This window comes from Armigeres subalbatus, unplaced genomic scaffold (genome assembly GCF_024139115.2).
Source record: "Armigeres subalbatus isolate Guangzhou_Male unplaced genomic scaffold, GZ_Asu_2 Contig191, whole genome shotgun sequence".
NCBI classification, from domain to species: Eukaryota; Metazoa; Arthropoda; class Insecta; order Diptera; family Culicidae; genus Armigeres; species Armigeres subalbatus.
The window spans coordinates 37,889-51,978 of record NW_026942739.1 but is presented as its reverse complement, the minus strand read 5'-3'; the positions used below and the strand labels follow the sequence as shown (position 1 = coordinate 51,978).

The 14,090-nt window shown below is 44.2% G+C and overlaps 1 long non-coding RNA gene across 1 annotated transcript; it reads right to left on the bottom strand.

Annotated features, from left to right (window-relative positions):
• Positions 1-3,278: 3,278 nt before the first annotated feature.
• LOC134203516 (uncharacterized) lies at positions 3,279-12,440 on the bottom strand. The gene is made up of 3 exons (XR_009977627.1): positions 12,286-12,440; positions 11,675-12,193; positions 3,279-3,647 (listed from the first exon to the last, which is right to left on the bottom strand). It is a non-coding gene; the product is annotated as an uncharacterized LOC134203516 (long non-coding RNA).
• Positions 12,441-14,090: the final 1,650 nt, after the last annotated feature.

Sequence of the window (14,090 nt, the reverse complement as noted above, 5' to 3'; positions counted from 1 at the left end):
AAAAATTTATGTTATCAATTACAAACTCAATTCCATTCCCACTCGATTTGGTTTCTGCTTGGTCCACTTTGTTTCTTTTTTTTGGGAAGTATTTCCGCCTTAAGCCGCCACCACCCCTCCAATTTCTCCTGAGAGCTACCAGAAAAACGACCCTGAGGTCACGACAAGGGCAGATGAAAGTCCCCAGCAAAAAGCATCACTAACAATTGATCATCAAATTGTAAAAGATCTCCTATGGATAATCCTACAAAAAGTCCGTCTAGAATTCGTCATGAAAGAGGAACTTCTCTTCGAAGGAACTCCTGGACTTCCGGAGGAATTCCCTGAGGAACATCCAGAGGAATTCCCGGAGGAATTTCCGGAGGAATTCCGGGAGGAACTTTCTGGAGGAACTTTTGGGAGGAATTTGTGGAGAAATTTCTGGAGAAAATTTCGGAGGAATTCTTGAAGTTACTTCCGGAGGAATTCCTGGTGGTATTAACGGAGGAATTTCGTGAGATTTCTATTTCTTGAAACAACTTGTCATAAGACGAGTTTATACAATCCCATTCAGTTCCACCACTTAATTGTACCTTGACAGATACGTATTTCGACCTCAACAGTAAGGTCGTCCTCAGTGTCTCGTACTTGACTCGACTTGAAGAAAATGATCGCAGCTTACACTATTTATACTATGCGTAGGTATAATAATTTACACCCGATTCGAAAAGTTTTCTACGCGTGATTATAGAACAGATGTTTTTCGCCTTTTTATTGTGCTCGGTTTGGTTACATTCGTTCGTTGTTCGCATGATGCTTCCGAATACAGTGCAATTCCTGATTTCCGCTCTCCGCTCCCCGTCCGACATGGGCTGAGCGGGTTTTGTAAACAGTTGGACACTGATGTAAAGCGAATGGACACTGTTTACAAAACGTCTGAAGACAGATCTTTGTGTGTGAAATTTACCTCGACGGATGCCATGCAGGAAGCATTACGCAAAAATCGCGAAGCACTAAAGTTTTGTTATTCGAGCGGAAAGACTATGGAAGTTTGAATTATTGTTGCGGGTTCGGTATGTTAGGGTGTTTGATCTTCCACCAGAAATACTGGATGAGGATCTATCTTCGGTACTCCGACAATACGGTAGAGTGGAGTATTCAGTGCGAGAAAAATTTCCCGCGGATTTGGGCCTCGATCACTTGTACACGGGTCCGTATATATTTATATATAGGCTAAACTGTTCAAAGTAATAGACACAATAACCAGAGAGTATATATGAGTCTATACTAATGCGTTTAAGAGAACTTATGTTTTGACTAGAACATGCATACTGGCAACACAGATCCCAGGTAACCATAAGCATTAAAATAAGCCATACGTGCGACTATAAGGCTACCACAGAGCTAACAAACTTCATACTGGCTCTATAATAGCCCTATATAGCCGAAAAGGCGAAATAAAGTGCTAATGGTTACCTGGGATTATCTGAAATGGAAATCGTATTGCTTTTTGCATTGAAACTTTTCGTTTCGTCGTTGAAGACAATGACATTTGTCTTCAGCGACTGCTTCCCCGATAGACCTTTTATACATGTTTTTCACTCATACAGTGATCGTTCGCTAATTGGGGCACGACCTCCCCCCAACTAGCGAATGCCGTTCGCTAATTGGGGCGTTTTGACAAGCGTCAATGTTGTTTACTTTTTACATTGAACAAAGGAAAATTTTACGCGCCAGAAAATATTGATCCTGCCAAACACGGAAACAAAACGTCAATGCGTTTTTGACATCACATTCTGACGTTTAGCTGCTTTTTAATTGGGTTTCGCTCCAATTAGCGAACCCCCAACTAAAAAGCTCCCCGACTAGAAAAAACCCAATTAGAGAACGTTCACTGTATATGAATAATACTGTCAAAACTTGCATTTGACATTTGACATCAGCTAAAAGCTCTATTTTTTGACATCGGTGCACTCACACAATCAATCGACATTAATTGTCAAAAATCAGGGTTACCAACTTTATAACTTTCCCCTTGTCGCCGAGTCTTGCGCTGAGTACTCGGCGTGGAAACCCAAAGGTGGGAATAAAGTTTTGGGATTTATGCGCAATAAATAAACTAAATTAAATTGGCCTTTTATCGCCGGATTCATAAATATCCCGTATGGCCCAGGCAGCAGAGCAGCACTTCAGCGTTAACGACAAGGCAAGGCATCTCAGTTCGAGACTCAAAGAAGTTAGTGTTTATATATTCAACGAAATTATACGAGGGTGAGGGAATTTGGTATAAACAATGAAGATATAGAACAAAGCTTTCGAAAACATATTTACCTATTATTTTAATTTTTCTTGTGTTTATCCATTTCAGTGAACATAAAAATTCCAAAAAGAAATCATTCAAACTAAAAATAGCATTGGAAAACAAAACCAGATACCAATGCTTTCTAAAAGCATTAGCGGTGCTATAAACTTGCTGTTAATTTTGACAGAATTCTTTTGCAGCACTATAATTGCATTAGTAGTGCTATGTAAGTGTTTTCATCATCAGCATTTTATTGGCACGCTATTTCGCCTTTTGTGGCATCAAATTAGCATTATATTGACACTCAGAGCAAGTAGGCTTTAAAAGGTTGCTTTACAATTGGATATAATGCTGAATTGAAGTCAGTTTATGATGCTTATGGTTACTTGGGAATGTGTTTAAATGGGTGTTGATACTTTTTAATCCGGAAAATTCCGAATTAGCGAGATCCGGAATAACGAGTCGTCGGACTAGCGAGGTCCGGATAAGCGGGGGGATACTGTACATTCTGAGCTCCATACACACGGACAGATAAATCAACCCAAACTTTGGGTTCAATATACGCACTATTGAGAATATCGCAGAAAAAATTTACCCAAATTTGGATAGTTTTCCCTTTCTTTCCCATGATTGTTGTCAAAACTAGAGCAAGATGTAAACACCTCACGGGAATTGCTCAGCACAATAACTCAAATTTGAGTAAATAAATTCAATATTCTCTATTTTGAGTTGATCAAGGTCTGCTTTGGGTAAATTACCCACACAGCAAAAAATGTTGTTGAATATTACATCGAAACAGCTGCAACCAACTGAATCCATCGGTTGTTGAATATTACATCGCACGATGTACTCGAGAACATTCTGCGTAATGAATGATAACGATGTAATTTTATTTCGACGCACTAATTTAACCGATGTAACTAAAGCGATGTAAAATGAAGTGATGTAATATGTATACATTGTACCTGGCATTGTACATGTGATATGAACGAGTTAGTTTGTTTTTTTTTCTTGCAACAAATATTTATTTTTCATTATTTTAAAATCAATTATAAGTTAAAATCAATCGATTGAAGTAAAAGAAGTCATTTGCATTTTACTTTCAACAGGCCATTAATTTGCCTTATTGTCGTTATTTTTTGGGCTGGAGTGCGATGCTCTTCCGTTGATGCCGCCAGCCATCCGATGGTGGGTGTTGCCAACGCTGAACCACCGACACCGGGGCTGCGAAAAGATGTTCCCATCCCATCGAAACGAAATTGTTCGACCACCGTGCCATCGGGTGTTGACTGTTTACTTGGCGGCACTGAGGAATTGCCGGATATGTATATCAGGAGATGCAGTATAGACAGGAGATGCAGCAACTCTAAAAAAGAAAACAAATGAAGTAATATTATCTATTGCAACAAGTAATTGCAAGTAATATATCAAATAGAATAAGAAAATATTTGATGTCCTACAAATTTAATTGTAAATCCCTGTTCGATACAGGTACATCCTGTCCTATTTACATACTATCCAACAATAATATCGTATGAAACGATCTCAAAAGGAACTTGTTCGACGCATAAACAGAAACATAATCAACATTCTGGTCTGATCACTGAAGGTATCCCAATACTATTCGGTGTTCGCAGGAAGAATCATTTCGGAATCGCAGAGAGATTGCTTTCCGTTTTGAGTAGCAGCAAGATTTCGTTTGGAACGTTTCCCAGAACGGTTCCGTTCAGATTAGCAGAAGGATTCGGTTCTGAATCTAATTAGAATACTATATACGACATCTCAGAAACATTCTGTCAGAAATAGTCCTGTTCGACGATTTCATCGGCGGCGGCAAGATAGATCATCTTCAACCAACGGGAGCGGCGTCACGCCATGGCAATCGGCGGCGATTTGGGTCCGTTAGGAATTCCTACAGAAGTTCCTCTAGCAATGCCTCCAGAGGCTCTTTCAGGAATAACTACGGAGGCTCCTTCAGGAATTACTCCGCAAGCTCCTTCAGGAATTACTCCGGAAGCTCCTTCAGGAATTACTCCGAAAGCTCCTTAAGGAGTTACACAGCAAAATCCTCCAGAAATTCCTCCGGCAGTTGCGCCAGAAATTCCTCTGGCAATTGCGCCAGAAATTCCTCCGGAAGTTCATCCAGAAGGTCCTCCGAAAATTCCTCCAGGAATTCTTCCGGAAGTTCCTCTAGAAATTCCTCCGGAAGTTCCTCCAGGAATTCCTCCGGAAGTTCCTCCAGGAATTCCTCCGGAAGTTCCTCCAGGAATTCCTCCGGAAGTTCCTCCAGGAATTCCTCCGGAAGTTCCTCCAGGAATTCCTCCGGAAGTTCCTCCAGGAATTCCTCCGGAAGTTCCTCCAGGAATTCCTCCGGAAGTTCCTCCAGGAATTCCTCCGGAAGTTCCTCCAGGAATTCCTCCGGAAGTTCCTCCAGGAATTCCTCCGGAAGTTCCTCCAGGAATTCCTCCGAAGTTCCTCCAGGAATTCCTCCGGAAGTTCCTCCAGGAATTCCTCCGAAGTTCCTCCAGGAATTCCTCCGAAGTTCCTCCAGGAATTCCTCCGGAAGTTCCTCCAGGAATTCCTCCGGAAGTTCCTCCAGGAATTCCTCCAGTTCCTCCAGGAATTCCTCCGGAAGTTCCTCCAGGAATTCCTCCGGAAGTTCCTCCAGGAATTCCTCCGAAGTTCCTCCAGGAATTCCTCCGGAAGTTCCTCCAGGAATTCCTCCGGAAGTTCCTCCAGGAATTCCTCCGAAGTTCCTCCAGGAATTCCTCCGGAAGTCCTTCAGGAATTCCTCCGGAAGTTCCTCCAGGAATTCCTCCGCAAGATCCTCCAGGAATTCCTCCAGAAGTTGCTCCAGGAACTCCTTCGGAAGTTCCTCCAAGAATTCCTCCGGAAGTTCCTCCAAGAATTCCTCCGGAAGTTCCTCAAGAAGTTCCTCCATGAATTCCTCCGGAAGTTCCTCCAAGAAAATTCCTCCGGAAGTTCCTCCATGAATTCCTCCGGAAGTTCCTCCAAGAAAATTCCTCCGGAAGTTCGTCCAGGAATTCCTCTGGAAGTTTTCCCAGAAATTCTTCCGGAAGTTCCTCTAGGAATTCCTCCGGAAGTTCCTCCAGGAATTCCTCCGGAAGTTCCTCCAGGAATTCCTCCGAAAGTTCCTCCAGCAATTCCTCCGGAACTTCCTCCAAGAATTCCTCCGGAAGTTCCTCCATGAATTTGTCCGGAAGTTCCTCCAGCAATTTCTCCGGAAGTTCCTCCAGGAATTCCTCCGGAAGTTCCTCCAGGAATTCCTCCGGAAGAATTATTTCCGTCAAAATCATGATAAGATTCTCTTCGAAATACCGAAAGGGTTCTCGTTCAAATCCCGAAAGGATTTGCGTCGGAATCCCGAAAAATTCTTGTCGGAATCCCGAAAGGATTCACGTCGGAATCCTGAAATGATTCGTGTCGGAATCTCGAAAAGATTCCTGTCAAAGTCATGAAAGAATTCTCGTCAGAATTCCGAAATAATTCCCGTTGGAATCTTCAAAGGATTCCCGTTGAAATCGTAGAAGGATTCTCATATGAGTCCCGAAACGATTCTCGTCGGAGTCCCGAAAGAATTATCGTCGGAATCCCGAAAGGATTCTCGTCGATATCCCGAAAGGATTCTCGTCGATATCCCGAAAGGATTCTCGTCGATATCCCGAAAAGATTCTCGTCGGAATCTCGAAAGAAATCCCTCTCGAGATCATGAAAGTATTCCCGTCGAAATCATGAAAGGATTCTCGTCGGAATCTCGAAAAGATTCCCGTCGATATCCCGAAGAATTCCCGTTGATGTCCCGAAAAATTTCCGTCAGAATCCCGCAAGGATTCCCGTTGGAATTCCGACGGGAGTCCTTTCGGGATTCTAATGGGATTCCGATGGGAATCCTTTTGGGATTCCGACGGGAATCCTCCAGGAATTCCTCCGGAAGTTCCTCCAGGAATTCCTCCGGAAGTTCCTCCAGGAATTCCTCCGGAAGTTCCTCCAGGAATTCCTCCTGAAGTTCCTCCAGGAATTCCTCCGGAAGTTCCGCCAGGAATTCCTCCGGAAGTTCTTCCAGGAATTCCTCCGGAAGTTCCGCCAGGAATTCCTCCGGAAGTTCTTCCAGGAATTCCTCCGGAACTTCCTCCAAGAATTCCTCCGGAAGTTCCTCCAGGAATTTCTCCGGAAGTTCCTCCAGGAATTCCTCCGGAAGTTCCTCCAGGAATTCCTCCGGAAGTTCCTCCAGGAATTCCTCCGGAAGTTCCTCCGGAAGAATTATTTCCGTCAAAATCATGATAAGATTCTCTTCGAAATACCGAAAGGGTTCTCGTTCAAATCCCGAAAGGATTTGCGTCGGAATCCCGAAAAATTCTTGTCGGAATCCCGAAAGGATTCACGTCGGAATCCTGAAATGATTCGTGTCGGAATCTCGAAAAGATTCCTGTCAAAGTCATGAAAGAATTCTCGTCAGAATTCCGAAATAATTCCCGTTGGAATCTTCAAAGGATTCCCGTTGAAATCGTAGAAGGATTCTCATATGAGTCCCGAAACGATTCTCGTCGGAGTCCCGAAAGAATTATCGTCGGAATCCCGAAAGGATTCTCGTCGATATCCCGAAAGGATTCTCGTCGATATCCCGAAAGGATTCTCGTCGATATCCCGAAAAGATTCTCGTCGGAATCTCGAAAGAAATCCCTCTCGAGATCATGAAAGTATTCCCGTCGAAATCATGAAAGGATTCTCGTCGGAATCTCGAAAAGATTCCCGTCGATATCCCGAAGAATTCCCGTTGATGTCCCGAAAAATTACCGAAAAGTTCCTCCAGGAATTCCTCCGGAAGTTCCTCCAGGAATTCCTCCGGAAGTTCCTCCAGGAATTCCTCCGGAAGTTCCTCCAGGAATTCCTCCGGAAGTTCCTCCAGGAATTCCTCCGGAAGTTCCTCCAGGAATTCCTCCAGAAGTTCCTCCGGGAATTCCTCCGGAAGTTCCTCCAGGAATTCCTCCGGAAGTTCCTCCAGGAATTCCTCCGGAAGTTCCTCCAGGAATTCCTCCGGAAGTTCCTCCAGGAATTCCTCCGGAAGTTCCTCCAGGAATTCCTCCGGAAGTTCCTCCAGGAATTCCTCCGAAGTTCCTCCAGGAATTCCTCCGGAAGTTCCTCAGGAATTCCTCCGGAAGTTCCTCCAGAATTCCTCCGGAAGTTCCTCAGGAATTCCTACGGAAGTCCCTTCAGAATTCCTCCGAAGTCCCTTCAGGAATTCCTCCGAAGTTCCTCCAGGAATTCCTCCGGAAGTTCCTCCAGGAATTCCTCCGGAAGTTCCTCCAGGAATTCCTCCGGAAGTTCCTCCAAGAATTCCTCCGAAGTTCCTCCAGGAATTCCTCCGGAAGTTCCTCCGAAGTTCCTCCAGGAATTCCTCCGAAGTTCCTCAGGAATTCCTCCGAAGTTCCTCCAGGAATTCCTCCGAAGTTCCTCCAGGAATTCCTCCGGAAGTTCCTCCAGGAATTCCTCCGAAGTTCCTCCAGGAATTCCTCCGGAAGTTCCTCCAGGAATTCCTCCGGAAGTTCCTCCAGGAATTCCTCCGGAAGTTCCTCCAGGAATTCCTCCGAAGTTCCTCCAGGAATTCCTCCGGAAGTTCCTCCAGGAATTCCTCCGGAAGTTCCTCCAGGAATTCCTCCGGAAGTTCCTCCAGGAATTCCTCCGGAAGTTCCTCCAGGAATTCCTCCGGAAGTTCCTCCAGGAATTCCTCCGGAAGTTCCTCCAGGAATTCCTCCGGAACTTCCTCCAAGAATTCCTCCGGAACTTCCTCCAGGAATTCCTCCGGAAGTTCCTCCAGGAATTTCTCCGGAAGTTCCTCCAGGAATTCCTCCGGAAGTTCCTCCAGGAATTCCTCCGGAAGTTCCTCCGGAAGAATTATTTCCGTCAAAATCATGATAAGATTCTCTTCGAAATACCGAAAGGGTTCTCGTTCAAATCCCGAAAGGATTTGCGTCGGAATCCCGAAAAATTCTTGTCGGAAACCCGAAAGGATTCACGTCGGAATCCTGAAATGATTCGTGTCGGAATCTCGAAAAGATTCCTGTCAAAGTCATGAAAGAATTCTCGTCAGAATTCCGAAATAATTCCCGTTGGAATCTTCAAAGGATTCCCGTTGAAATCGTAGAAGGATTCTCATATGAGTCCCGAAACGATTCTCGTCGGAGTCCCGAAAGAATTATCGTCGGAATCCCGAAAGGATTCTCGTCGATATCCCGAAAGGATTCTCGTCGATATCCCGAAAGGATTCTCGTCGATATCCCGAAAAGATTCTCGTCGGAATCTCGAAAGAAATCCCTCTCGAGATCATGAAAGTATTCCCGTCGAAATTGGCATGAAAGGATTCTCGTCGGAATCTCGAAAAGATTCCGTCGATATCCCGAAGAATTCCCGTTGATGTCGAAAAATTTCGTCAGAATCCGCAAGATTCCCGTTGGAATTCCGACGGGAGTCCTTTCGGGATTCTAATGGGATTCGATGGAATCCTTTTGGGATTCCGACAGGAATCCTCCAGGAATTCCTCCGAAGTTCCTCCAGGGATTCCTCCGGAAGTTCCTCCAGGAATTCCTCCGGAAGTTCCTCCAGGAATTCCTCCTGAAGTTCCTCCAGGAATTCCTCCGGAAGTTCCGCCAGGAATTCCTCCGGAAGTTCTTCCAGGAATTCGTCCGGAAGTTCCGCCAGGAATTCCTCCGGAAGTTCTTCCAGGAATTCCTCCGGAACTTCCTCCAAGAATTCCTCCGGAAGTTCCTCCAGGAATTTCTCCGGAAGTTCCTCCAGGAATTCCTCCGGAAGTTCCTCCAGGAATTCCTCCGGAAGTTCCTCCAGGAATTCCTCCGGAAGTTCCTCCAGGAATTCCTCCGGAAGTTCCTCCGGAAGAATTATTTCCATCAAAATGATGATAAGATTCTCTTCGACATCCCGAAAGGGTTCTCGTTCAAATCCCGAAAGGATTTTCGTCGGAATCCCGAAAAAGTTCTTGTCGGAATCCCGAAAGGATTCACGTCGGAATCCTGAAATAATTCGTGTCGGAATCTCGAAAAGATTCCTGTCAAAGCCATGAAAGAATTCTCGTCAGAATTCCGAAATAATTCCCGTTGGAATCTTCAAAGGATTCCCGTTGAAATCGTAGAAGGATTCTCATATGAGTCCCGAAACGATTCTCGTCGGAGTCCCGAAAGAATTATCGTCGGAATCCCGAAAGGATTCTCGTCGATATCCCGAAAGGATTCTCGTCGATATCCCGAAAAGATTCTCGTCGGAATCTCGAAAGAAATCCCTCTCGAGATCATGAAAGTATTCCCGTCGAAATCATGAAAGGATTCTCGTCGGAATCTCGAAAAGATTCCCGTCGATATCCCGAAGAATTCCCGTTGATGTCCCGAAAAATTTCCGTCAGAATCCCGCAAGGATTCCCGTTGGAATCCCGCTAGGATTCCCGTCGGAGTCCCGCCAAGATTCCCGTCAGAATCCCGAAAGGATTCCCCTCGGAATCCAGAAAGAATTCCCGTCGGAATCCCGAAAGGATTCCCGTCGGAATCCCGAACGGATACTCGTCGGAATCCCGGAAGGATTCCCGTCGGAATACCGAAAGGATTCCCGTCGGAATCCCGAAAGGATTCCCGTCGGAATCCCGAAAGGATTCCCGTCGGAATCCCGGAAGGATTCCCGTCGGAATCCCGGAAGGATTCCCGTCGGAATCGAAATGATTTCCGTCGGAATCGAAAGATTCCCGTCGGAACTCCCGAAAGGATTCCTGTCGGAATCGAAAGGATTCCCGTCGGAATCCCGAAAGGATGCCCGTCGGAATCCCAAAGGATTCCCGTCAGAATCCCAAAAGGATTCCGTCGGAATCCCAAAAGGATTCCCGTCGGAATCCCAAAAGGATTCCCATCGGAATCCCATTAGAATCCCGAAAGGACTCCCGTCGGAACCTCGTCGCAACCCCGATATCGCGTCGCAATTTCAAAAATGAAATGATTCCCGTCGGAATCCCGAAAGGATTCCCGTCGGAATCCCGAAAGGATACTCGACGGAATCCCGAAAGGATTCCCGTCGGACGGGGTCCCAGTCGGAAATCCAAAAGGATTCTGTTCGAAATCTCGAAAGTATCCATGTCGGAATCTCAAACGAATTCCCGTCGGAAAATCGAAATGAATCCCATTAAATTCCTGGAATGATTTTTGTTGGAGACGCGTCAAATTTTGGAAAAGACTCCTGTCGTTATTCCGCAAGGATTCCCGTCGACATCTCGAAAGGATTGCCATGGGAATATCAAAAAGAATCTCGTCGTTAACTCAAATTGGAATTGGAATTCCATTGTTGCATTGGAATTGCATTGGAATCCCGTTAAAGTTCTGGAAGGATTCCCGTCGGAATATCGCGTCGCAATTTCAAAAATGAAATGATTCCCCTCGGAATCCAGAAAGAATTCCCGCGGAATCCCGAAAGGATTCCCGTCGGAATCCCGAAAGGATTCCCGTCGGAATCCCGAAAGGATTCCCGTCGGAATCCCGAAAGGATTCCCGTCGGAATCCCGAAAGGATTCCCGTCGGAATCCCGAAAGGATTCCCGTCGGAATCCCGAAAGGATTCCCGTCGGAATCCCGAAAGGATTCCCGTCGGAATCCCAAAAGGATTCCCGTCAGAATCCCAAAAGGATTCCCGTCGGAATCCCAAAAGGATTCCCATCGAAATCGCATTAAAATCCCGAAAGGACTCCCGTCGGAACCTCGTCGAAACCGCGAAAAGATTTTTGTCTGAATTTTGAAAGGATTTCCGCCGGGACGGGGTCCCAGTCGGAAATCCAAAAGGATGCTGTTCGGAATCTCGAAAGTATCCATGTCGGAATCTCAAACGAATTCCCGTCGGAAAATCGAAATGAATCCCATTTAATTCCTGGAATGATTTTTGTTGGAGACGCGTCAAGTTTTGGAAAAGACTCCTGTCGTTATTCCGCAAGGATTCCCGTCGACATCTCGAAAGGATTGCCATGGGAATATCAAAAAGAATCACGTCGTAAACTCAAAAGAATTAGCATTGGAATCCCGTTAAAGTTCTGGAAGGATTCCCGTCGGAATATCGCGTCGCAATTTCAAAAATGTTCCTTTTGAAGACCCGGAAGGATTTTTAATAAAATCCCGTCGGAATTTTGTAGGAATTCCTTTGTAATCCCGAAATGATTCCCCTCGGAATTGTGAAAAGGTTTCTTTTGGGATCCCGAAAAAATCCCGGATGGATTCTCATCGCTATTTTAAAAAGATTCCTTAAAAGAATTTCTGTCGTAAACCTGATACGACTCCCGCCGGAAACCAGAAAGGATTCTCCCGAAACGATTCCCTTCCCAATCCATTTCTCTTACCTTTGCATTTGTACCAGCATGTTTCTAATAAATATTTTCCGATCTGCTTCTGTGTCTAGTTGTTTTATATCTCTTCAGTTTCAAATAGGACAGAAAGTTCTATTCTTGATTCCGCAATAACGTTGCATATCCAGACCACATAAGCAGTTGTATTGAATCTGGATAAGATTGGCGGCCGTGTATAACACTGACGCCGATTCCTCTTCGGGATGGCCCAATTAATCTTCAGAAGGAATACCCCCATACCACCGGACGCCCAGTAGTCGATGCTCGATGCTTTATTAGGGTCCACTATACGGTCCACCCAGCCAGCTAGCGCGGATCGGGTACGCATTAGAATATTGGCACGCACCGGCACAACAGATATGTACGTTTTGGCAGGTGTAAGTTATCCTGGATTGACTCGTGATTCCCAGTCAATACCTAATTGTGGCGACAGGATTCCGCAACACGAGTCTCACATACTATTTTTTTCCGAAAGGGAAATCTTGAGGAGTCATATGTGCGGCAATCATCCGGCTGGAAGCAACAGAAATAAAATTGATTATCATTCTATCACATATGGAATATTGTGTTCAGGAAGGTACTAAACAGATAAAATTATCACTTACCCGTTTAAAGTAGGCATAGTTATAAATATAATAATTTCTAAAAACAAATTCATCAAATTTAACTTTTGTTTAAATTCACCTCGACTCGAAACAGAACAGCAAAAACAAACATGGCGATCGTTCGAAACCGATTCTGGACAGTGTTGCCAATATTTAATATTGCAACTGAAATAAATGTGAAATGGCATTCAAACTGTGTAATTTCACACATCTGACCATCATTGACTGGTTGCATCTGTTTTGATGTAATATTCACTACTTTTTCATTCGAAAATTACATCAAATCAACGTGCTAGGATATGGAAAATCTAAACCTGTGTAATTTCAAAGCGATGTAAGATTAAATAGGAATACATACAAATATGCATCTGAAAATCGTTTCTACATCGGATTTTGAGTACGTTTGTTCGATTACGTCGATGCATATTACAATCTTTTTTGCTGTGCAGGTAACCATTAGCACTTTATTTCGCCTTTTCGGCTATATAGGGCTATTATAGAGCCAGTATGAAGTTTGTTAGCTCTGTGGTAGCCTTATAGTCGCACGTATGGCTTATTTTAATGCTTATGGTTACCTGGGTATTGTACGTCGATTTCCCTACACGCTTAGATAAGATTACCTAAAATTAGGTTTTTATTTTACCTAAAATTAGGTAATGGATGTTTACTATAAATATCGGTAAAAATTAGCGATTATTCTCGTTTCTTTTTACCTATTTTTAGGTATTTGACGTTTTTAGACGATGACGTTATTTTTTACCTAAAATTAGATTTTTCTTGACTTTGTAAAAACAAATGTTTTTGTCGGCTCTTCCTGCCTTTCCTGCCGCGGAATCCTTCGGAAAATATCGAGATAGTCAACGATTTAAAACTGATGGTAAGTCGTTGCTTGATAAGGGACAACTTCCGGGAACAATATAAAAACTTCTGTTTATTTTCAGAATTCCGGAAAATTGTTTTTCGGTCTCACATTTCCGGAAAATTCCAGGAAGGATCAGGATTCGAACGACGCCTGTCATCTTTAATAAGGTCTACTTTGGAGTACACGTTGTTGGTTGGGAATGTTGGTCACGGGTTTGCTCGCTGGCATTCGGACGATGAACAGCTGCCCTTAACGTGGTGAACAGATGCTCCTAACATGACGAACAGACGCTCGATCAGGTTAACACCTCCGGAGAGGAGTAAACGCCCTTTCCTGTAAGCATACAACCACAGTTTCCACCGGGGTTAGTTACCTGATCTTCCTAACGCTTCAAAGACGCTCGATCAGATTAACACCTCCGGAGAGGAGCAACTGCCACCCCCCCCCTCCCTGTCAGCATACGACTGTAGTTCCCGCCGGGGTTAGTTACCTGATCTTCCCAAAGGTTGCTCGTATCCCGGCCAGCACCACGGGAAGATAGGTAAGAGGCTGGGTAAAAGGCTAAAGACCCAGCATTTGCAGGGACCATAATCCGGCGGAAAATTTAGCCGGTTTCTATATTAATCTCAATAAAAATAAAAATAAATGAATCTATTGAAAATTTTTGTTTTTCTCGAGTTTTTCTTTAAACAAAACACCAAATAATAACCGAATAATCGGTAATTTTCAACGTTTTTGCATGACCAAAACAAACATCCAAAACCTATTTTTAGGTAAAAATAAACGACCGAAATCGGTAATTTTTAACGATAATTCTTGATAACCACCACTACCTAACTTTAGGTAATCAATGATTACCTACATTTTAGGTATGTGCACTTTAGTTCGATTATCGGTATTTTTTACCGACTTTTAGATTATCCTAACTAAGCGTGTATTGGAC